At 36.8% G+C, this 26,374-nt stretch overlaps 1 non-coding gene across 1 annotated transcript; it reads left to right on the forward strand.

Moving 5' to 3' along the window:
* Positions 1-18,828: 18,828 nt before the first annotated feature.
* LOC122467399 lies at positions 18,829-18,932 on the forward strand. The gene has a single exon (XR_006292933.1). It is a non-coding gene; the product is annotated as a U6 spliceosomal RNA (small nuclear RNA).
* Positions 18,933-26,374: the final 7,442 nt, after the last annotated feature.

Below are 26,374 nucleotides of genomic sequence, written 5' to 3' on the forward strand. Positions count from 1 at the left end.
AATAAACAAAAGCTGTATTACAAATATATGAAATAACCTCCCTGAAAGTGGTGGGCTTAAAAGTGTTGACTCAAGTAAAATTAGAAATGAAGATAATCTGTAAGCCTAAACACAAAAGGAACCACACATACAAATTATACTGTAATTGATGAAGTTGCTTTGGATAGAGGTTCATATAGACAAATAAATTATCCATATATGTTGTAATTGAATAATTAAGTAAAATGATGGCAGATAATAGGAACCAATCTTATCATTGTTGTAGTGGAAGGTTATAATAAAGGGGCTTAGTATAGATACAGATGGACGTGTGTGTGTATGTGTGTGTATAGATGGGTTGAAAAAAATGCATATATTTCCTTGCCACGTCTGCTGAGAGGAGCTAGAAACAATTCTACTTCAGCAGTAATAAGCACATGTAGCACTCAGATTTTGGCTTTTGTGTAGGCAGATTAATGGCTCCTCAATGTCCATATTTTAATGCCAGGAAAATGTGAATATGTTGAATTGCATGACTAGGGGCAATTAAGGTTGCAGGTGGAACTAAATTTGCTAATCTTCAGATAAAATGATTGCCCTGGATTATCCAACTGGGCCCAAAGTAATGACAAGATTCCTTATAAATAGAAGAGATATACAGAAGGGGGAAGAGTAGCTGTCACAGTGACACAATGTGAGAAAGTCTCCATCAGCCACTGGGGACTTTGAAGATGGAAGAGGACCATAAACCAAGGAGTACAGGCAGCCTCTGAAAGTTGGAAAAGGCAAGAAAAATGGATTATCTGGGATGGCATATACTTTGAATATGATGCCATAAGAATGGCAATTCACCTCTGTGGTTCTCCCCAACAAAGCCCATAAACCCAAATAAGAGAAACAGATAAATCCGAAGAGACATTCTACAAATAAAGTAGTACTCTTCAAAACAGTCAACATCATCAAAAACAAGTAAATTATGAGAAATTGTCACAGCCAAGAGGAGTGTAAGGAGACATGATGATGAGATACAAATATCCTGGATGGTATCCGGAAACAAAAAAGGACATCAGATAAAAACTAAGCCAGTCTAAATAAAGTATGGACTTTAATTAATAATAATGTGTCAATTGCAATGAAGTTAACATACTAATATAAATCACTCATAATGGTAAAATTGGGTAAGGGGTATAGGAGAACTCTATTATATTTTTGCAAATATAAAACTATCTAAAATTTAAAGTTTATTTATTAAAAGGGGTAGGTACTGAAATAGAAGGGCTATATAAAGTGAGGACCTATGGAACTTTCCAGCAGTGAGTTACCAAAAGCTATTTTACAAGGAAAAAAAGAAACAAAGTTTCCCAAACCTTAAAAGAATCTTATCAGGTTAACTTAAAAGGTCTGTAAACCATCGTTTAAGTGAACGTTGTAAGTAGTTATGTAACTGGTTTATTTTTTCCCATTAAAGTGGTGTAGAAAATGTGCTTTCCAAGTGTACTTATGGGAGGGTTCTGAGTTGGTTTTGTGGCATATTGTAAACAACTTAGGTGTTGAGTCCTTGGCTTTCAATATATGATGAGATTGTTTCTGATCAGCATTTATTTTCTTAGCTGAAAGAAAATGATCTCTTCTGTTTAGAGTTTGTCTTCCAGGGAGCCCCAAGCAAAGGAAGACTCATGAGATGAATGAAATGTTGTTAGCATGCCTCCCCAGCAGGGACTCCACCATAACTGGTCAGGTTCCAAGCAACTTGACTCAGCCAGGGTTGGAGGTGCAGCTCAATAGGATGGCTGCAGGCTACAGCTGCAGGATGCCCCATTTCCATGAGCTGGAGAGTATTTAAAACAGTTGGATGCTGCAAAACTCCGAAGAGGGTTAATGAGACAAATTAGCCCCTGAAGAGAAAGTTTTAATGCACAGGGGTATACATTTTTAAAAATTAAGAAACTGTTTCTTCTGGCGATAACTTAAAGCCAATGTATAAATACAGCTTTTTTTTCTGTAGTGAAAAACCAAAATTCCACTCTTCTTCCAGCTATGAAGACCTCTGTCTAGTCAGAATACCCATTGCTTCTTTTCTTCCATTTCAAGGTGGTGCACTGGAGTTTCAGTAGCATGGACCATTTCCAATTAATAGCACTGGGACACAGATGAGGAGTAGCTCCTGCCTGCTAATGCCAGCCTGGCCCCCACTCTACTATGTCCTATACCTCCATCCCTCAGCATCTTAGCAAGGTGCACAGAGAGGTGACTACCTGCACCCATGGGTTGATTCAAGTCCTAGCCACCCTGCACTCAGTCTATGGCCTTGGCATGTTACTGAAGGTCTCAGCCTCAGATCCCTAGCCAGTGAAAATGGGTACATTGGTGCCTTCCATGAAGATTTTGATGAGAGAGAGTTATGAAAGAAGCCCTGCATAGATCCAGGCCCAGAGCTCAAAATGCATTGTCACACTGCCCTGCTGCTTGCTGTAAACCTACCTAGATCCTTCAGTTGAGCACTTGAGGTCCTGACAATGTGCACGTTTTGTGTTGTTTTTCCAGTATATCAGTCCCAAGTGATACAATCTCCCCCATTGCATCCTCTTGGCTGTCATAGTCAGGTTGTTTCACTGAGTGATATGGAAAGTGGATGCCTCAGAAGTATTTCTGCTAATTTACAATTGTCAGCTCAAACCCATCAAGTGGCTTCATCAACAACAAGAAAAAATCCCCTAGAACTGTAAACCTACCCACTCAGAAGCACCACAGGACATCATATAATGAGACCACTTCCTAATTTACGAAATTAGGAAGAAAATGTCTTCAGAAAAGAGTGCACCCTTTGAGAACCACCACCACCACCACTATCATCATCATACAAGTTTTCATTTACTAACCACTGACTATGTGTCTGGCTATGCTCTGAACTTTTGGTTTTTCATACAATACTGTGATCTGAGTATTAAAATACACATTTTAAAGTGAGGAAATGCAAGCACTGAAGAGGTGGATAACTCCCTCAAGGTCAGGCAGCTCAAATTGGGGAAGCCAGTCACAAGTACAGATCAGTCTTGTTACCCTCTGCTAAGTCCCAGGTAACCAATGGCTTCCCTAATGGGAGGCTTTAGTCCACTGGAGACAACAAGGCCAGGCATACTCAACGTGTTCATTTTCACGAGATGAATTAGAGGGGCTCAATTTAATTTCCAAAATATTGAAAACATGTGATGTGGTTAGACAGCCTGCCAGGCTGTCTTCAATCAGCCCATGTGACACACCATTCCCACCAGCAACTGCTGAAGTGACCAACACCCCAAGTCCTCCTCTTAGAGCGGAATGCCCTCCAGGGAATAAGGATGTCTAACCTCAGTTTCCCTTAATTAGAAAGTATATCATGCATCTCTTTTTTACTCCTGCATCCTATTATGAACTTAATGTCTATACCTAAATGTCTCACTCCCTCATATTCAAACAGGAGTTCTGAGCTCCCAGAAAGCTGCTGCACTTGCCACCTTCCCTTTGCAAAGTGATAGTGACTGCATCCATCCTGCTATGCCAAGAGACATGAACTCATTTCTTTCTCTCACACCTTATATCCAATCCATTAGGGAATTCTGCCTATTCTACCTTCAGAGAGAATCCACCTAGGACTACCTTATACCACCAGCTTTATCTAAGCCTTTATCCTTTATCCTCTTTATTATCCTAACATCCTAGGCTCTCTGCTTCTTTAACCTCCTATGAAACAGCCTCATTGAATATTTATAACCCAACAGCCAGAGTCATCCTTTCAAAATATAAACAACCATTCCAAACCTCTACTCAAATCTTCCATCTAGTGCCATGTGCTTTATTCAGAGTAAAGGCCAAAGTCCTAAGGCCCACAGGCCCTGTCCCTCCCAGGCCCCTGTTCCTCTCGAACTTTTTCTCTCCTGTTTTCCCTCTTGCTCCCATGTCCAAGCCAGGTTGGTTCATTCTCAAACAAGCTGTCTATCCAGAGCACCCTTGCCCTAGATTTCTACATGGCAAACTCCCTCAGCTCTGGAAATGGATAGTACCTGCAGCCCTATTCAGACTTCCTGCATTTCCACTTTCTTTCTAAGGTACCATAGTCAGGATATTGATCCTGACCCTGCAACCTTTGCTGAGCCCTTTCCAGGCTCTGCAAAGCAGGAATCGCAGCTGCATTCCCAGACCCACAGCCTCAGCCCAAGCTCAAACTTCCCTTAGCTGCCTGGCCACATCTGCATTTGGATAAGAGGCATACTAGGCACTGCTAGTCCAGGCTCAAGTGTAAGGTACACTGTGCACTGATGGCCCAGACTCAAAAGAAAGGCTCAATGTGAGTTGCTAGTCCAGGCTCAGAAGAGAGACAGACTGTGTGCCTCTGGCTCAGGATCAGATAAATGGCAAACTGTTGGACTGGATTCCTGAGTGGTCAGAATGATGGAATCTAAAGGCCCCAGGGCCACTGGGAGGTAGCATAAGATGGGGAATCCTCAGTAAAGTGAAGCCCATCCTGTGAGCCCCCTGAGGATATTTGTTCATTCCTGAGTGAACACTCTGCCAAGTAATCTTCCACTTCTCTGTGGATTGTTAGGAAGACAGCTTACTCCATAACTCACCTCATCACATGGTTGTGTTTGCCTCTTATCTCCACTTCTCCTCTCTCTCTCTCTCTCTCTACTATCCCGGCCTTATACTTGATCTTCGTCTCAGGCTCTGCTTTCTGGGTGACTTTGTCCTGGTGGTCCCTTGAGTCTTTGCTCATATATGTCAATCAGACCTATTATGACCTTCCTGTTTAATGTTGTGAGAAGCCCACAGCACTCTTGTCCCTTATCCCTGTGGCAAGCTTTCTTTTTCCTTTTCTTAATTACATTTAACACCTTCAAACCCCTATGCATTTACTTATTTATGATATTTGTTGTTTGTGTCTGTCTTCTTCTGCTTAAATAGCAGCTCAGTAAAAGAAGGGATCTTCATTTTCTTCATTGATGTTTTCCTCACTGATAACAGTGCCTGGCACATGATAGGCACTTGATAAACATTTATTCATTCTTACAATAAATAAGAAATAATATGACAAATGACTCCTGCTACTTCCAGTTGTTCCTAAGGAAATATCCTGTTCCCTCCTGGCCACTGTTTCCCATTTACAGCATGAAATCAAGATTTAAAACAATTTGTGAATTTCAAGTGTTCTAGTTACCATGGCCATATAACAACACAAACTTGTGTCATAAGACAATCATTGTATTATTCTTCTGGATTCTGTGTTAGGAGTCGGACAGGGCACACTGAGGTTGGCTTTTCTCTGTGCCATGAAGTCTAGACCCTCAGCTGAAGATTTGACATATATAGTGACTCAATAGTTGGAGACTGAAATTACCTGGAGGCATTGCTAGAGACATATCCAGGGGTTGACTTTTGATATTGGCTGGAACCACAGCTGGGTTATTAGCAGAGATAATTATATTTGCCCTGTTCATGTGACCTCTCCATATGAGCCAATTTGGGTTTCCTCAGAGTGCTCTGGGTTCTGAGAGCAAGCATCCTAAGGAAGCAGGTATGCCTTATATGGGCTACCATCCAAAGTCACATAGTATCCCTCGTGCTAAGCCATAAGTCGTCCAGACTCATGGGAGGGAACAGAGACCACCTCTTAATGGGAGAAATGTCAGTGGCATGTAAGTGTCACAGCCCAGAGGAGGCTGAGGAGTCATGAGGACAAAGTTGATGAGATCCCAAAACAGGAAATGTATATTAGATAAATGTATGGATACAATAGTTCATACTAATGTATCAATATTTGTTCATTAATTATGATAAATATATCATACTAATGTAATATGCTAATAATAAGGAGATGAGGTATGGGTTATATGAAAATCTTCTGCACTATCTTGATAATATTTTTATAAATCGTCTAAAATTGTTCTAAAAATAAAGTTTATTTTTAAAAAGGGAAAAAAACATGTGGGATAAGAAATATTGTTGCATCCGTTTTAGAAAAATAATAATCTGCCACAAGGAGTAGATACTGATAACATTCTTGAAGAAAAAGCAGAAGTATGTATATTTAGTGACCATGAAGTGATCATAATGAAGTCTGTAGATGGAGCCAGACTCACTTATACAAAAGCATGAAGGAAAACAGAATAAAAACTAAATAAAATTAAATAAAAATAACAAAATAACCCAACAGTTATTTTGGGTTTGACTTTAAAATGCATTATAGGTACTACTTGGCAATGAGACAGAATGAAATCATGCCGTTTGAAGCAACATGAATGGAACTGAAAGGTATTATGCTGAGTTAAATAAGTCTGTTAGAGAAAGACAGGTATTATGTTTTCACTCATATGTGGATCTTGAGAAACTTAACAGAAGACCATGGGAGAAGGGAAGGGGAAAAAATTGTTACAAACAGAGAGGGAGGGACACAAACCATAAGAGACTCTTAAATACAGAGAACAATCTGAGGGCTGATGGGAGGGAGAGAAGAGAAAATAGATGAGGAGGGGACTTGTTGGGATGAGCACTGGGTGTTTTATGTAAGCAATGAACCATGGGAATCTACCCACAAAACCAAGAGCACACTACACACTGTATGTTAGCCAGTTTGACAATAAAATATATTTTAAGAAAAGACCCATGGAAAAAATAACAAAATGCATTATGGTCATATTTTTCAGCCATTTCATTACCACATGTACAATCTATATACATATATTCCTCCAGGTTGGACAGAATTTCCACTTAAATACTTGTTCAATGGTTACAAGTGTCCAGTGATGATCTGAAAACAAAACATGTTAAATTTTAAATGTGATGAATATGCAGTGACTTTTCCTTAGAACTACATATATTTCTGAGAATTTATTCTAATCTTTTAAATTAAGCTTAGAATTTCTGTAAAGAGCAAATCTAGTGCTTAAAAACGTATATAAAAAGAGTGTGGTAGATCAAAATGTGGTAGATCAAAGTCTCAGCTGCTCTTCCTAATAAGCGGTGAGGTCTAATCCCTGCTCCTTGTGTAGCTGGCCTTGGTGACTCCCTTGGCCAATAGAGAACAGCAAAAGGAACATTCTGGATTTTCTGAGTCTGTCATAAGAAGACATGCAACTTCTGCTCTTAGGCCCCACCACCACGCTATGAGAATCCCAAGATAGGTGAAAAAGGCTCAGGTACATTTTGGTTAAATGCCCTTAGCTGACAGCCAGCATCACCTCCAGCACCCTTAGATGTCCAGCTCAGCCAAACTGACAGAGGACTGGGACCCCAGCCACCATCTTCCCGTAAGAAAATGACAGACCCTAGCAAAACTGCCCAGCTACACCCAACCAACCCACAGAGCTCTGAGAGATGAGACAATGTCCAGTGGCCAAATGTTGGAGTGTTTATGCACCAATACAAGGCTCATGCAAAGATTTATTAATATCTAACAACATTTTAAAAGACCTAAGAAGTTTACAATTGGATAAATCATGTATAAGAATTGTGAAAAAATGTAGAAGAAATGGTAATGGAAAGATAGAAAACAGCAAGAAAACAGTGAATAAACAGAAAAAAAAAACTTTAATTGGAAGAAAAGCAGCATGATATAGGTAGAGCTCATCAAATAGAAAGATAGGATGTGACTCACCCACAGGCTGTCATCAGTGTGGAAAAGCATAGCAAACCAAATATGCCATCACTACGAGTACCATTGTCAATGGACTTGGGTATAGGTTATCTTCACATTCTCTATTTTGTATTTATTTATTCAATGAACTGTTAGTTATAAGTAGCTAATAAAACCTGTGAACCTCCTACCCAGAATGAGGCTAGAACCTTCATAATATTCTATGTTAACTCCATTATTTATCATATCCCCTTTCCCTGCTTATTCCATATTCAAAATAAGATGATGTCTTATACATGCTTATCCTTTCTTCTTTTTTGACAGAATCTGCTTATACTTTCTGAGAACTGCATTTCATTTCAGCCAAATTCATGTTGCTTTGTACTTAATTGATCACTGAGCAGGAATATTTAAGAAGATAAAGATAATAAGAAACAAAGATATATTAATATTTCATTAATAATTATTGAGGAACTCAGTTGGTTAAGCGTCTGACTTTGGCTCAGGTCATGATCTCATGGTCCATTAGTTTGAGCCCTGCATAGGGCTCAAAGATTCTCTCTCCCTCTCACTCTGCCCATCAGTCCTCTCTCTCTTTCAAAATAAATTATAAATAAACTTAAAATAATTATTAATATGTATCAGTACAGTCATGCTACATTGGGTGCAGTCGGCATCTAATTTAGCTTTCCCAGTATTCTTTGTAAACAGAGTACATGAGGGACAGAGGGACAGAGGGACAGAAGAAGCCTTTAGAAGCTTCCCTAGACCTGAGTTTAAAATTACTATCTCAGAGCCATTTATTCAGGATCTACTGTATGTTAGCATTTATATTCATTGGGACATAAGCATGAAGGATACACAGTTCAAGCTTTCAAGACACTTGAAGTAAGGAGAAAACATGAAAACAAATAAGTGTAAATAATACAAGAATGTTAAGTACACAAACAGAAAAAGAAATTAATTATGTCTGGAAGCCAGGGTGTAAAACTTCCCAGGGATATTGACTTAGATACTTTATTAGGACTTTGAAGGAAGAATAGGAACTTGCCAGAGTAACAAGAGGTTGGAGGGGATGGTAGACAGAATGCTCCAGAAGGGCAGAGCAGAAAGCAAAGTCATACAGACCTGTATGTTTCTAGAGAACCCATTGCAAGCACACAACAAACCAGGAAATGACTAGAAAAGGAACAAAAAGATTTGATTTATTTTTCTCTTCTGTAAAATTGCCCTGTCCATTCTTCTTTATGACTGAATAATATTCTGTTGTGTATATACACCATACCTTCTTTATCCGTTTGTCTATCAATGGATACTTGGGTGGCTTCCGTATCTTAAGTATTGTAAACAATGCTGTGGTAAGCATAGGGGTGCATGTATCTTCTCCATTAGAAGAGAATGAAATCTTGCCATTTGCAATGACATGGATGGAGCTAGAGTATTAATCTAAGCAAAATAAGTCAGTCAGAGAAAGACAAATACCATATGATTTCACTCATATGTTGAATTTAAGAGATGAAACAAGCAAGCAATGGGAATAAAAGAGAGAGAGAAAACAAACCAAGAAACACACTCAACTATGGAGAACAAACTGATGGTAACCAGAAGGGAGGTGGAGAAGGGCATGGGTGAAATAGGTTATGGGGATTAAAAAGTGCACTTATCATGATGAACCTGAGTAATGTATAGAAGTGTGGAATCACTATATTATATACCTGAAACTAATATATCACTGTATGTCAACTAACTGAAACTTAAAAATTTTTGAGGATTAAAAGCTGCACTGTCCAATACAGTAGCCACACACGACTATCAAGCTCTTGAAATGTAAGGAGTCCACAATCAGGTGTACCTCAAATGTAAAATGTAAGTTGAATTTTGAAGATTCAATATGAAAAAATGGTGCAAATAATTCATTAATATTTGCACACTGATAACATGTTGAAGTAATATAATTTGGAATATTCATGTTAAAAAAATATTAAAATTAATTTCACTTTTCTTTTACTTCAATGTAGCTACTAGAAAACTTAGGTAAGTATGTAGCTTACATTGTATTTCTATTGCCAACATGGCTCTCATATATTATTCTTCACAACCTCCTTCAAGACTGATTTGAAAAATCTGCATTTTGGTTGCATTGTTAATGCATGGGACTTTGTCATCTTTAAAGAACATCACCTCGTTAATCTGCAAAATCCACTAAGGGAGGCAGTAGAGTGTAGATCAAGCATGATGTAGCTAATGTGCCATTTGTCTTATAATTTTCTTTGCAGAAATCAAAGATAATAAGCTTCTTTTCTAAAATCTTCATGGATCATGCTTGAAGAAGAAATGGAATTACAAACTCTTGTTTCCAAATATTTGTTACCAAGTTTCTAAATACTTAATTCTAATAATTAAACATCTTTTTGGAAGAAACTGGCATAATCTTGTCCAACTGTTGATGCTCTTAGTAGTTATTATGTGTGCAAAGCAAATAATGGCTCAGGTCCCACTAATCAAATGTGTGTCAACTTTAGCCTGAGTGTATCTTGGTATATTTCCAGCTAAAGTGTTTAGGATCAGAGTTATTCCATGAAATGTGGCTTTTTTTTTTGAGACTAAGGGCATGAGATGCTCTCCAACCACATCTCCTCATGGGACAGGTATTCAAGGCTATACTCTCAATGCCAGAGGGAGGACAGGACCCCACATTATCTCCATGATATCACTGCCTCTTCAATAGAAATGACTCATGTATAAAGACCACAGTTTATGGGGCCTTCATGGTATTCCAACATCTCTCAGTATCAGGAATTATCAAAGAAGATCAAACTCTAAACATTGTTTACTCCCAGGCATGAGTGAGTGAGTAGATCTGAAAGGCTCTGATTTTGGTTAGATCCTCTTGAATACCAACTATCTTTCTACTTTTCTGCAGGAAATTGTTATTTTCAATATGTAGTATCCCCTCTGTCCATGCTTATAAAACTTTGGTGGGTGGATCCTCATAACTGTAAGCTAAAGCCATAATGTATAGACAAATATGGAAACAATAGTGGCATTAACCATAATACAGAAAAATTAGTGAAATCTCATTCTGTGCTGGTCATCTTATCACAATTAGCTCATTTAATCCTGAAGCATAGTTACTCTTATGTCATTTTAATCATTTAATCACTTATGTCATTTTATCACTTATGTCACTCTTAATCATTTTAATGATGATAAAGCAGAGACACAGAAGGGTTAAGTAGCATGCCCACAGTCCCACAGATTAAAAAAATTATTAAGTTAATCACAAAAGTGAGTTTTCTCCTTTAAACATAAGAATGGTTAATCATTATGAAGTACTATCTCCAAGAAACTGTGTGTTTGGTTTACGTTTGACTTAGAGAGAAATTAATAATAAAAATCAGAAAATACAGAAGTCAATGTGTCACTGAAAACCAAGACCAGTTGCTGTCAGAAGCCCCATCCTCAATTGAGAAGGAAGGTCCTAGGGACAACTTCCTAAGTTACCAGCAGCATCCCATACCATTACTGCCTTCAGTGACCATTGTGTGACAGGAATGATACATACATGGCAGGAGTGATCCAGTGAGGAAGAAGACGCATGATTGCAGCAGTGAAGTCTCTAACAGGATAAAAGCATGAGCAGTGACTACAAAAATGATTAGTGCTTCTTTAGGGGTGCCTGAGTGGCTCAGTCAGTTAAGAGTCTGACTCGATTTAAGCTCAGGTCATGATCTCACGGTTTGTGAATTCAAGCCCCCCCAACAGGCACTACACTGACAGTGCAGAGCCAGCGTGGGATTTTTTCTTTCTCTCCCTCTCTCTGTGCCTCCACCCCCCCCCCTCCCCAAATAAATAAACTTAGAAAATGATTACTGCTTCTTTCTGCAGGTACTTGGCTTCAAGGGGACAGTACTCTAGATGTGTATGTCACATAAGCATGTTCATGGATTCCTGCCTGCCCCCTGAAAGATAAGCAGCTCTAGAGATAAGAATGGGGCAAGCAGACATGGTGGCAAAGGACAGTTCAGTCCAGGGCACAAATGGTTTGATAGGACTGAACTTCAGAATGGGATGAGAAGGATAAAGCTGTACATCTCTGGCAGAGGCCAGATCATGAGAAGCCTTCTGTACTAGCATTACTCAAACTGTGGCCCACCACCTGCAATAGCAGCCTCACAGAGGAACTTGTTAGACGCACAAGTTCTTAGGACCCATGTTAACCCTAGTGAATCAAAATCTGAAGCTCCACAACCTATCTTTTATCAGTCTCTTCAGGGAACTCTTCCACATGCAAAAACTTGAGAAAAAAAAAAACACCACTGTTCCATTTTCAAGAACAGTTTTGGTTCTTTCTGAATGAAACATTCAAACTGTCAGTTTGTATACATTGTGGAGACTGACTCTATAAGTTGGAAAATCCCTTATACAGGTTTGCTCATTTCGACTCTTGAGTGACACACATCCAGAATAGACAAATCAAGGCAGGACAGCAAAGATTTCAAAAACTGTATCAATATTGGGACCATCTCTCATAGAAGGAGAGATGGAAAATACCCCAATGCTACACATTTTTAAAACATGCATTAAATAATGTAAGGCTCAAAGAGAAAATTATCAAAGATATTAGAAAATACTTTGAATCAAATAAAATTGAAAATACAATATTATCAAAAACTGTGAGATGCTGCTGAAGCAGAGCACAGACAGAAATTTATGACATTAATGTTTACATTAAAAAGAGGAGAGAGGTTTCTAATCAATGAACTAAGATTTCACCTTAAGAAAATAAGGGGAAAGAGAGCAAATTAAAACCAAAGCAAACAGAGGGAGGTAAAAAACTAACAGTAAGAGCAGAAATCATTGAAATTTAAAATTAAAAAAATAGAGAAAAATTAATAACAAGAACAGGTTCTTCAAAAGGACTTAAAATTGATCAGCTTCTAGTCATGCTGAATAGGAAATATATACAAATTGTGAACAGCTAGAATAAAGTATGCTCTGAAGACATTAAAATGTTAATAAGAGAATGCTTTTCATCATGTAGTAATTGTGAAGATATATATAAAATAAAAAATCCCTTCAGAGATACAAACTACCAAATCTCGCTCAAGAAAAAAAAAATAGGTGATCTGAATAGCTCTACCTCTATTAAAGAAATTGAAGTTTTATTAAAACCCTTCTAACAAGGAAAATTCCAGGCCCAGGAAGGCTATACTGGCAAATTAGGTCAAGTATTTAAGGAATAAATGATACTAAATTGACACAAAACGTTCTAAAAACCAGAAGAGAGGGAATACTTTCCTAATTATTCTATGAGTCTAGCATTATGCTGAAATCAAAATCATATAAGATATTACCATACCTATCATAACAGGAGACACAAAAAATCTCAAAAATTAATTATTGTAATAATAACAGTACTAGTAGTAATAGTAGTAGTAGCAAATCAAATTCAGCAACACAGAAAAGGAGCAGTGCATTATAACCAAATAGAGTTGGCCCCCAGAATGCAACATTGGGTCAACTTTTGGAAATGAATCTGTATAAGTTATTGTATCAAGAGACTAAAGACAAACCATATGATCATTTCAATAGATATAGGAAAAGCAAAGTTTGACACCCATTTATTATTAAAAACTCTCAGTAAACTAAAATTAAATGAAACTTAGTTAACCCAATAAAGGTATCTTTAAAAAATTAATATATACAGGAAACATCATAATCAGTAATAAAAGAAAGAATTAATATTTTCTCCTTAAAAAGATGTTCTCACCATCCCTATTCAAACACACATTAGAAGTCTTAGCTTATACACTAAGCTAAGGGGAAAAAAAGGAAATAAAAGGTTTATATATTGGTAAAGAAGAAACTAAAATCCCAAGGGATAGAAAAGTTTAATTTAATGAGTAAATTTAACAAGGAAGAAGATACAAGGTAAATAATCAAAAATAAATCATATTTCTTTGTATTGGCAATGAACAATTGTCAAATTTTAATTTAAAAATCAATACTATTTATAATACAACCAAAAACAAAAAATATTTAAGTATAAATTCAACCAAATACGTACAGTCTGTGTGTGCTGAAAACTACAAATCACTTCATGGTTTGGAAGTATCAATGTTTTTGACTGGTCAAATTCTCTGCAAGCTCATCTATAGATTCAATGCAATCCAGACGTATCTACTGAAACTTGGCAGGCCAGAAAGGAATGGCAGGAAATCTTCAATGTGATGAACAGAAAAAAATATGCAGTCAAGGATCCTTTATCCAGCAAGTCTGTCATTTAGAATAGAAGGAGAGATAAAGGTCTTCCCAAACAAACAAAAACTGAAGGAATTCATCACCACTAAACCAGCCCTACAGGAGATCCTAAGGGGGATCCTGTGAGACAAATTACCAGAGACATCACTACAAGCATGAAACCTACAGATATCACAATGACTCTAAACCCATATCTTTCTATAATAACACTGAATGTAAATGGACTAAATGCTCCAACCAAAAGACATAGGGTATCAGAATGGATAAAAAAAAAGACCCATCACTTTGCTGTCTACAAGAGACTCATTTTAGAACTGAGGACATATTCAGATGGAAAGTGAGGGGATGGAGAACTATCATGCTACAGGAAGTCAAAAGAAAGCTGAAGTAGCCATACTTATATCAGACAAACTAGACTTGAAGTTGGAGGCTATAACAAGAGATGAAGAAGAGCATTATATAATAATTACAGGGTCTATCCATCAGGAAGAGATAACAATTATAAATGTCTATGCACTGAATACAGAAGCCCCCAAATATATAAAGCAATTACTCACAAACATAAGCAACCTTATTGATAAGAATGTGGTAATTGCAGGGGACATTAACACTCCACTTACAACAATGGATAGATCATCTAGACGCAAGATCAATAAAGAAACAATGACTCTGACTGATACATCAGACAAGATGGACTTGACAGATATATTTAGAACTCTGCATCCCAAAGCAACAGAATATACTTTCTTCTCAAGTGCACATGGAACATTCTCCAAGATAGATCACATACTGTGTCACAAAACAGCCCTTCATAAGTATACAAGAACTGAGATCATACCATGCATACTTTCAGACCACAATGCTATGAAGCTTGAAATCAACCACAGGAAAAAGTCTGGAAAACCTCCAAAAGCATGGAGGTTAAAGAACACCCTACTAAAGAATGAGTGGGTCAACCAGGCAATTAGAGAAGAAATTGAAAAATATATGGAAACAAATGAAAATGAAAAGACAACAATCCAAACACTAGGATTCAGCAAAGACAGTCCTGAGAGGAAAATATATTGCAATCCAGGCCTACCTCAAGAAACAAGAAAAATCCCCAAAAACAAAAGGTAACAGCACACCTAAAGGAAACACAAGCAGAGAGGCAAAGACAGAGTAAACCCAGCAGAAAAGAGAAATAATAAATATCGGAGCAGAAATAAACAATATAGAATCTAAAAAAAAAAAAAAAAAAAAACTGTAGGGCAGATCAATGAAACCAAGAGTTGGTTTTTTGAAAAAATAAACAAAATTGATAAACCTCTAGCCAGGTTTCTCAAAAAGAAAAGTGAGATGGCCCAAATATATAAAATCATGAATGAAAATGGAATTATTACAACCAATCCCTCAGAAATACAAGCAATTATCAGGGAATACTGTGAAAAATTATATGGCAACAAACTGGACAACCTGGAAGAACTGGAAAAATTCCTAAACACCCACACACTTCCAAAACTCAAACAGGAAGAAATAGAAAGCTTGAACAGACCCATAACCAGCGAAGAAATTGATTCAGTTATCAAAAATCTCCCAACAAATAAAAGTCCAGGACCAGTTGGCTTCCCTGGGGAATTCTACCAGACATATAAAGTGGAAATAATACCTATCCTTCTCAAGCTATTCCAAAAAATAAAAAGGGAAGGAAAACTTCAAGACTCATTCTATGAAGCCAGCATTACTTTGATTCCTAAACCAGACAGAGACCCAGCAAAAAGAGAGAATTACAGGCCTATATCCCTGATGAATATGTATGCAAAAATTCTCAATAAGATACTAGCAAATCGAATTAAACAGCGTATAAAAAAGAATTATTCACCGTGATCAAGTGGGATTTATTCCTGGGCTGCAGGGCTGGTTCAACATTCACAAATCAATCAATGTGATACATCACAATAATAAAAGAAAAGATAAGAACCATATGATCCTGTCAATCGATACAGAAAAAGCATTTGACAAAATTCAGCATCCTATCTTAATAAAAACTCTCAAGAAATTCAGGATAGAAGGAACATACGTAAATATCATAAAAGCCATTTATGAAAAGCCCACAGCTAATATCATCCTCAATGGGGAAAAACTGAGAGCTTTCTCCCTGAGATCAGGAACACAACAGGGATGTCCACTCTCACGCTGTTGTCTAAAATAGTGTTGGAAGTGCTAGCATCAGCAATCAGACAACAAAAGGAAATCAAAGGCATCCAAATTGGCAAAATGAAGTCAAGCTTTCACTTTTTGCAGATGGCATGATATTATACATGGAAAATCCGACAGACTCCACCAAAAGTCTGCTAGAACTGATACATGAATTGAGCAAAGTCGCAGGATACAAAATCGATGTACAGAAATCAGTTGCATTCTTATACACTAATAATGAAGCAACAGAAAGACAAATAAAGAAACTGATCCCATTCACAATTGCACCAAGAAGCATAAAATACCTAGGAATAAATATAACCAAAGATGTAAAAGATCTGTATGCTGAAAACTATAGAAAGCTTATGAAGGAAATTGAAGAAGATATAAAGAAATGGAAAAACATTCTGTGCTTATGGATTGGAAGAATAAATATTGTCAAAATGTCAATGCTACCCAAAGCTATCTACACATTCAATGCAATCCCCATCAAAATTGCACCAGCATTCTTCTCAAAGCTAGAACAAGCCATCCTAAAATTTGTATGGAACCACAAAAGGTCCCGAATAGCCAAAGTAATTTTGAAGAAGAAGACCAAAGCAGGAGGCATCACAATCCCAGACTTTAGCCTCTACTACAAAGCTGTAATCATCAAGACAGCATGGTATTGGCACAAAAACAGACACATAGACCAATGGAATAGAATAGAGACCCCAGAATTAGACACACAAGCATATGGCCAACTAATCTTTGGCAAAGCAGGAAAGAATATCCAATGGAAAAAAGATGGTCTCTTTATATATGGTGCTGAGAAAGCTGGACAGCAACATGCAGAAGGTTGAAACTAGACCACTTTCTTACACCATTCACAAAACTAAATTCAAAATGGATAAAGGACCTGAATGTGAGACCGGAAACCTTCAAAACCCTAGAGGAGAAAGCAGGAAAAGACCTCTCTGACCTCAACCACAGCAATTTCTTACTTGACACATACCCAAAGGCAAGGAAATTAAAAGCAAAAATGAACTATTGGAACCTCATGAAGATAAAAAGCTTCTGCACAGCAAAGGAAACAATCAATAAAAGTATAAGGCAACTGACGGAATGGAAAAGATATTTGCAAATGACATATCAGACAAAGGGCTAGTATTCAAAATCTATAAAGAGCTCATCAAACTCCACACCCAAAAAACAAATAATCCAGTGAAGAAATGGGCAGAAGACATGAATAGACACTTCTCTAAAGAAGACATCCAGATGTCCAACAGGCACTTGGAAAGATGCTCCATGTCACTTCTCATAAAGGAAATACAAATCAAAACCACACTCAGATATCATCTCACGCCAGTCAAAGTGGCTAAAATGAACACATCAGGAGACTATAGATGCTGGAGAGGATGTGGAGAAACGGGAACCCTCTTGCACTGTTGGTGGGAATGCAAACTGGTTCAGTCCCTCTGGGTGTGGAGGTTCCTCAAAAAATTAAAAATAATTAAAAATCTCCCAACAAATAAAAGTCCAGGACCTCAAAAAATTAAAAATAGATCTATCCTATGACCCAACAATAGCACTGCTAGGAATTTGTCCAAGGGATACAGGAGTGCTGATGCATAGGGGCACTTGTACCCCAATGTTTATAGCAGCACTTTCAACAATAGCCAAATTATGGAAAAAGCCTAAATATCCATCAACTGATGAATGGATAAAAAAGTTGTGGTTTATACACACAATGGAATACTACATGGCAATGAGAAAGAATGAAATCTGGCCTTTTGTAGCAATGTGGATGAGACTAGAGAGTGTTATGCTAAGTGAAATAAGTCATACAGAGAAAGACAGATACCATATGTTTTCACTCTTATGTAGATCCTGAGAATCTTAACAGAAGACCATGGGGGAGCGGAAGGAAAAAAAAAAGTTAGACAGGGAAAGAGCCAAAGCATAAGAAACTCTTAAAAACTGAGAACAAACTGCAGGTACATGGGGTTGGGAAGGTTGGGAGGGTGGGTGATGGGTATTGCTGAGGGCAACTTTTGGGATGAACTCTGGGTGTTGTATGGAAACCAATTTGACAATAAATTTGATATTAAAAAAAAAAAAGAAAATCCCTGTAGGATATTTTTTTTTAAGGTAGTGACAAATTCTAAAACTTGCTTAGAAATTTAAAAGAACTAAAATAGCTCAATTTTGGAAATGAAGAACAAAGTGGAGGACTCACAGTATCCAATTTCAAGACTTACTGTAAAGCTATAATGGGTTTTGATGAAGGAACAGACACAAAGATCAATGAAGTTTGAGAGCCCAGAAATTGATTTACATACGTATCCACGGACAACTGATCTTCAACAAAGTACAAAGATAATTCAGTGGGGAAAGACAGTCTGTTCAACAAAAGTTGCTGTAACAGTTAAACATTCAAGTACAAAATAAACAGTGACCTATACTTTGCACTACACAAAGTAAAGTACACTGTACAAAAATTAACTCAAAATGTATTGTGGACCTATAAAACCTAAAGTGAGAAAACACGTAGAAGAAAACTTACAAAATCTCTGTGACTGCATGTTTGGTAAAATTTCTTAGATTATGATCCCAAAAGTCCAATACATAAAAGGGAAAAATTGATAATAAAATTTTATCAATTTAAAACCATCTACTTTATAAAGATACTATTAAAATAAAAGAAGCCAAAGCTGAGGGGAAAAAAAATTTACAAACTATATATTTGAGAAGGTATATGTTGCTGTTTCAGAATAAAGAATTCTCAAAATTCCCAAAAAGAAAAAAGAAATAACTGTTTGTTTTAGCAGTATATACACTAAAAGTTGGAACAATAAAGAGAAGAGTACCATTGGCCTTATGCATGAATGATAGAGAAATTTATGAAGTGTTCCATATTTTCACTGGTTCCAACTAGCAAAAGGTATAAGCTTCCAATTATTAGATAAATAAGTATCGGAAATGTAATGTACAACATGAGGACTAGAATTAACACTGGTGTATGGTGTATTTGAATGTTTCTAGGAAGTAGATCCTAAAAGTTTTCATCACAAGTAAATAAACTTTTTCTTCTCCTTCTCCTCCTCCTCCTCCTCTTCCGTCTTCTCTTCTTATTCTTTTTCTTCTTATCTTTTTTAATCTATATGAGATTGTAATCAAAACCACGTGAGCTCACTCCTTGGTGAGTCAGAAATTGAACCAAGTAAGTTGTCACAGGAAGAAAACTTTCATGTGCAGCAAATAAGGCCATCATGAGGAAAGGCTTCCAAAGCTATGACTCCCTGAAAGATGGTGAATCAGTTCCTTTTATTTTAGGATTAGGATGAGTACTTAGTTGGGAAGCCTTATCTTCATATGTAGAGGCAGGAATAACCACACCAGCACCTTAAGGCAACATGACTATACATACAATGTATGTTATGTAAATTAGGCTTAGTCTCTTCCTTGGGTGGAGATTTTAGTATTATAATGAGGTAAAAGTAGTGGTAGATCATTTCAGGGGTCACTCCAAGGTCCATCTGCACAAGCTTGAGTTGGGAGGTTTAGCTCAAAGTTTCTGAGTGGTCTGGGGAAGCAGGAGGTCTTATCATTGCAGTCACCATCACCTTGGGGGTGGTTTTAGGTCTCATTTGCCTGGGTTAAGAGGAGAACCTGAAAGAATAGCTTAGGGGAAAATGTAAGACAAATGTTAGTGAGCACAAGGAGGTGGGCAGTAAAGGCCAGGTCTTGGGGTATATCTGGTGACAAGATGATAAATATAACAAAACGTAATGTTGTCATCACTTCAAAATATATGTAGTTCAATATACATACATAGAGCAGAGTATTACTTGGTGATCAAAAAGAATGAAATCTTGCCATTTGCAACAATGTGGATAGAACTAGACTGTATTATGCTAGGTGAAATAGGTCAGTCGCAGAAAGACAAATATCGTATGATTTCACTCACATATGTAATTTAAGAAACAAAACAGATGAACATAGGGGAAGGGAAGCAAAACTAAGATAAAAACACAGAGGGAGACAAACCATAAGAGACTCTTAAGTACAAAGAACGGATTGAGCTTTGCTGGCAGGGTGTTGGGTGGTAGAATGGGATAAATGGGAGATTGGCATTAAAGGGGGCACTTGCTGGGATGAGTACTGGGTGTTACATGTAAGTGATGTAGTGATCACTAACTTCTATTCCTGAAAACATTATTACACTATGTTAACGAACTTGGATTTAAATTTTAAAAAAGAAAAAGAAAAAGATGCATATGACAAAACTTGTGAAGGTGGCACATAGTGCCAGAAATTGAGATACTTCACTAAGAATTATCTGTAACTTGTTCAAATTCTAATGTCCTGGCCTCACTCTCAAAGATTCTGATTAATTAAGGCTCTGGTGTAGCTGAGCTTTGAATTTCTAAATATTTCTGATGTTTCCAATGAACAACAGATTTGGGGAACACTAGGATTTCTTCAATATTTCTCAAATTGTGATCTAGATAACATGACCCTTTAGATCTGCATTTCTTAAACTACAATGCATAAAATATTGCTGAAAATGCAGACTCCCTGGCTCTAGGCTCAGAGCTTAAGACTCAGTAAGATCAAGGAACACACATTTGTAACAAGAACACTCAATGCAATCTATTGTAAATGGTCCTCAGATCAAACTGAGGGATTGGATGGACTTGGTATAATGGGCCCTGAGTGTGAAACAAGATGGAGGAGGTTCTCATTAATCAGAAGACCCATGAGAACATCAGATTCTTTCCCCAGAGCTCTGCCATGAAAGCAGGCCTATTGGACATGTGTGAGTCTAACAGTTCCTCCACACCATGGCAGGCCTGTTTTTCTAGATTGCACACATAGAACCTGGCTTTTCAGCAAAACTAACTGTCCCAAACTTCATAGCCTGCAGGACCCAGCCATCTGTTTAATGAGTGCACATGAAATACACACATTGTGGAAATACAGTAAGATGCAAAAGAACTGTTCGATTCATGTATCAGAATCATTATGAATTATTTTTGGGACACTATAACAAAGTGAAAGGAAAATTAACTAAAAGATGCCTACTGTTCCCTTTGTCTCCCTCACACAGTTTCTCCAGGCCCCCAAAACAAGGGTGTTGTACTGAGCAATCAGAACCACAGTTAATCTAGAGTCTAGACTAAGAAAAGTCTGAGTAATCTGAAATTCTGACCCAAAAGGAGACATAATTTTGGGACAACACCAATTTGAAGATGATGACCAAACAAATTAGCCAAGCCAAGAGAATCTTCAAATCAAAGACAAAGTGAAATCTTTTCAAAGTTGTCATTCCAAGAAGCCATACCCAAGGCCAGCATCAGTCAGAATATGCTGGCATTCCAGGTCATTGAGTGATTTCCCATCTAAGCCTGGCAGACACATCATTCACATCTAAGTTCACAAGGATAAGGGATGAAGCTAAAGCCTATTTCTCAGGTGATAAAGGAAGAGACATTCATGCCAGAATAACTGATGAAGGTAGAGCCCTGTCTGCGGGACATGATCTCCCAGACCCTGTCTAGACCCCAATATAGATGCATGATGCAGCTGTTACTCCAATTGAGCTGCATTCTCGGGCTCTTATCCAGACCTCCATTCTTCAGTCTGAACAGGATGCAGAAATGGTTCACTCATAATAAAAATCTATTCAAGACAAGTCCTTTGTTGTTGTGGAAATAGAATGTTCTTGAAAATGTTGCCATTCTGCAAGCAAGATATAAATAACCTCTAACTTCCCATGAATGAAAAGTGATGTAAAAAGTCAAAACAAAAAAGCACAATGCAACAACCACAGCAGCAACTCTCTCAGCCCTGTGGAAATATTCTGCATTTGTGATTATCCATCTATTTATTATTATTATTATTATTATTACATTTCTTTTTCCATTTGTTAAGATCGGTCATTTAGGAGTGGGTTTCGCTAGCTCTGCTGCCTTTTGAGCTGAGAAGCTGCATGATATGTGGAGTCCACAGAAGGGGTGGGGGCTTTATTGCATATCTCTCAGTCGAAAAGCATGCATCCATTGTGCAAGCCTGTCATCATGCTTGACAGCTCTCTCATTAACAGGAAACAGAGCAGGCTTTGTTGCCTCCAAGAGATAATATCAATAGTTACCACACTTGTCTGCAATCCTCCCTCTCCAAGACTGTGGATAATTTGTCTTGAATTTGACTTGGTTTTCAGATTTTTTTTCATCTCCATGTTAAATATGTCAAGTTTGAGAACGACTGACAAACCAGAGTCCTACATTTCATACTACCAGGTGCTGGGCATTGAACAAAGGAAGTAAACTAAAAGCAAAAACAAACAGACAAACAAAAACTAGCCAGGCCTCTGGGAAGCTAGAACACAACTCAGGGAGATAAAGGGTTTCATAGCAAATGGTGAACCAGGGTAATACTGCCATGTCTCAGGGAGGATGCTCTGATTTAGCCTGACTGTGTGCTGGTAGACTGCCCACTCACCCAGAGGGAGGGCCCTGTACTCTCATCCTCTCCAGCACTGCCTCCTTGGTGGGCTTCCCAGCCAGCTCTCTGGTTACTGGAAAGGTTCATCTTCTCTCCACATTCACTAAGCCCTTCAGCTGACATGTTGGTGAAAATTTTTATTTTATAACTTTTACCTATCTTTCTATTGTCTTCTCTGTATTATCTTACTGAATTGCAGATTTCCTTTTAGTTACTGTGTATGTATTGATTACTTTGAATTTTATTTTAACTTTTTGTATGTTTGCAACTGGCAATACATTCATGAGGTTGAAATTTCAACAACTAAAGAGGGTCTTCTGTAAACTCTCACCTCTATCTCTGAACCTCAGACACCTCATTTCTTATTTACCTCTCGTGAAATATTTTATGCATGTGAAAGCAAATAAATCATAAGAGCATTCACACATACACAAATATTCTTCTCTTTCTGCTTCTACACAAATGATAGATCATTTACACATTCTTCTGTACTTTGCTCTATTTGCTCATCCTGGAAATTATTCAATATCAATACATAAAGAATTACTTCATTTCTTTTTTTGATTGTTGGCCATTCCCTTGATGGAATGTCCCATAATTTATTTAACCCATCCACAATTGAAAGACATCTAGTTTCTTTCGAATATTTTATCTCTGTTCTAGAGGAAAAATTGCTGGATCAAAGGGTATATAAATTCTTAATTTTGAAATCTATTTGCAAATTGTCTTTTATAGAGGCTGTACCAGTGAGAACTTCCATCAGAAATGTGTGAGAGCATCTGTTTTCAATCCTTGTTGCCAAAGCAGGGTGGTTATCACTCTGCATGTTTCTGCACTGCTCAGTGAAACCTTGGCATTCCAGCACATTCACCTGCAGGAAAGGGCAAGTCCTTCACCTACACAGCACCCACTTGTGCTTCTGTCCCCTAGCTGCTGTGCCTTTCTCTCAGATTGCTAGTCTTTTGTTTTGAAGGAGAACTTAATATGCTAGGACAGTGAGCTATTTCTATGATATTGGCAGCATATCTCAATTGCTTCTAAGTAATTGTTTGGCTTTTAACTTCACTGTCTTGTGTGTACAGTGCCACAATTTAATTTTATGTAACTAAAATTATTTATTATTGTTTTCTTACTCTGAGTTTTGTTTCATAGTCAGAAAAGCCTCTCATACACTCTCTTTCTGTATGTGTGTGTACACATTAGCTCTCCCATGTTACTTTCTAGCTCTTCATCATTTCACTTTTATATTTAAATATTTGAACCATTTGGAATTTATTCTGAGATAAAGAATAGATATGCATCCAGCTTATTTCATTTTCCATATTACTACTAAATTGTCCCATTGCCATTTATTAAATAATATATATTTTTTCCCTGATGCCTTAAGATGGCATCTGTCCCATACTAGCTTATGTGATTAAGTGTATATCTGGTCCTTGTATTCTGTTCTGCTAATTGCCCATCTATCATTCCTTCTTTTCCACACTACATTTCATTTCATTGCAGTTTTATCATGTTATACTACCTGTCTCCCTAGCCCCTTGTTATTTTTTCATTTTCAGAACTTGCTATGTTCACGTGAACCTTGACTACTTAAAATAACTATTGATACTATTACTGAGCTCTCATCGTATTTCTAAATTAACTAAGGGAGAACGGAAATCTGTTTGATGTTGAGTTTTTCTGCCTAATGACAATGCAGCATGTTCAGCTGGTTCAAATATTCTTTTGTCTCTCAGGAGTGTTTTAACTCATTGTTCAAATAGCCTATACACGTTTCATTATATGTATTCCCAGATATTTTACTTTGTATTGTGCTATTATAAAAAGAGTTTTTATTTAAATCTTCTAAAATTTAATTTTGTGTGTGTGTGTTTGTGTGTGTGTGTGTTTGCATACATGAATTCTGAAGTCTTTTATCATTGCTAAAATATTTGGTTGATCATCTTTGGTGTCAATGGTAAAAATTTATGTAATCAGGTATAGTGGTTATTTTGCATCTTTTACCCCATATTTGTACACCTTTATGCATTTTTCTAAGTTTTTTGGGGGGATATTGTAACATCAGTAACAGCAAATAATATTAGAGATAAATAAGATTTTACAACTTTGTATTGTTTCCAACTTTAGTGAGAGTGCTTTTAGTATTTCCCTACAAAGTACAATTCTTGCTTTGAAATATATGTACACATGTATATGTTTGTGAGTGTGTTGTTTTAAAATTTTCTTAAGGGGCACCTGGGTGGCTCCATTGGTTAAGCGTCTGACTTTGGGTCAGGTCATGATCTCATGGTTTATGAGTTCAAGCCCTGTGTCAGGCTCTGTGCTGACAGCTCAGAGCCTAGAGTCTGCCTCAGATTCTGTGTCTCCCTGTCTCTCGGCCCCTCCCTTGCTCATGCTCTGTCTCTCTCTGTCTCTCAATAATAAATAAATGTTAAAAATTTTTTTCTTAAAAATAATGCATTGACATTTATAAAGATCAATACATTATTTTTAAGGGAGTTTTTTTAAACAAAAATGGAAATTTAATTTTATCACATGACTTTTCAACATATTTTGAAATAATTAGATGATAAAAAATATGTGGTATATGTATACAGTGGATTTATTGTTCATCCATAAAAATGAATGAAATCTTGTCGTTTGCAACAACATGAATGGAGCTAGAGAAATTAAAGCTAAGTGATATTAGAGAAAGATAAACTACTATATGATTTCACTCATATATGCAATTTAAGAAAAAAAAAGGCAAAAAAAAAAGAGAGAGAGAGAGAGAGAGAAACAAAAAGATAGACTTTTAACTACATAGAACAAACTAAAGGTTACCAGACGGGAGGTGGGTAGGGGGATGTATGAAATAGGTGAAGGGACTAAGAATACACTTATGGTGAGCACTGAGTAATGTATAGAACAGTTGAATCACTGTATTGTACACCTGAGACTAATATAACACTATATATTAATAATACCAGAATTTAAATAAAAGGGAAAAGAAAAAAAGATGTCAAAAGTTTTCATTTTTCGATTTTATATATTTTAGAGTTTTTTAATTAGCATCTATAAATAAGATTCGTCTTTATTTACAATTTATCATGCAATCATTGTCACACTATCAATATTATGCCTCCTTCTTCAAAATATTTTCAAAACTACTATTATTTTTCTTTGGTTTGAAATATTTTACAACTCTTTGGAATTATTAAGCCTTTAAATGTTTGTCAGAATTCTTCATCATGTTTTAACGGTTGAGTAACCTTACAAAAAAAAAATCTTCTATAGTGATCTGCCTGTTTAGATTTTCTACCTTTCTAGAGAGATTTTGATACACTATATTTTGTTAGAAAATTACCATTTCCTTCAAGTTTTCAAATATATTTGATAGAATTAAGCAAAGAGGTGTCTTAAGACATGTAAATTACCTCTGATATGATTTCCCCCTTATCATTAGTTATTTTCTGTGTTTGCACTTTCTTCCTGTAATTAAATCCATGACTTTTCTCCTGACTCCTGCTTTAGCTGTACACCAAAGCTTTGATATGTGGAGTTGGTATTCTTGTAATTGTATTATTGTTGTTTATACTTATATTAACATTTTTATGTGTTTTTTCTTGTTACCAATAACTTTTTCAGAACACCTTAAAATCCAGGTGGTAAAGACTTTTTGTTTTCTTGTTCTTCTATTAAATTCTGGTTTACTGCATGAGATAGGATAATTTGCTATACTTCTGATTCTTAGAATTACTGAAGGCTTTTGTTGTTGTTGTTCCATCATATCACCATATTTTGTGACTGTTCTGTGAGCACATGAAAAATTTTGTATATATAGTAGTTAGGTAATCCCTACTAGTCATTATA

This window comes from Prionailurus bengalensis, chromosome A3, assembly GCF_016509475.1.
Source record: "Prionailurus bengalensis isolate Pbe53 chromosome A3, Fcat_Pben_1.1_paternal_pri, whole genome shotgun sequence".
NCBI lineage: Eukaryota > Metazoa > Chordata > Mammalia > Carnivora > Felidae > Prionailurus > Prionailurus bengalensis.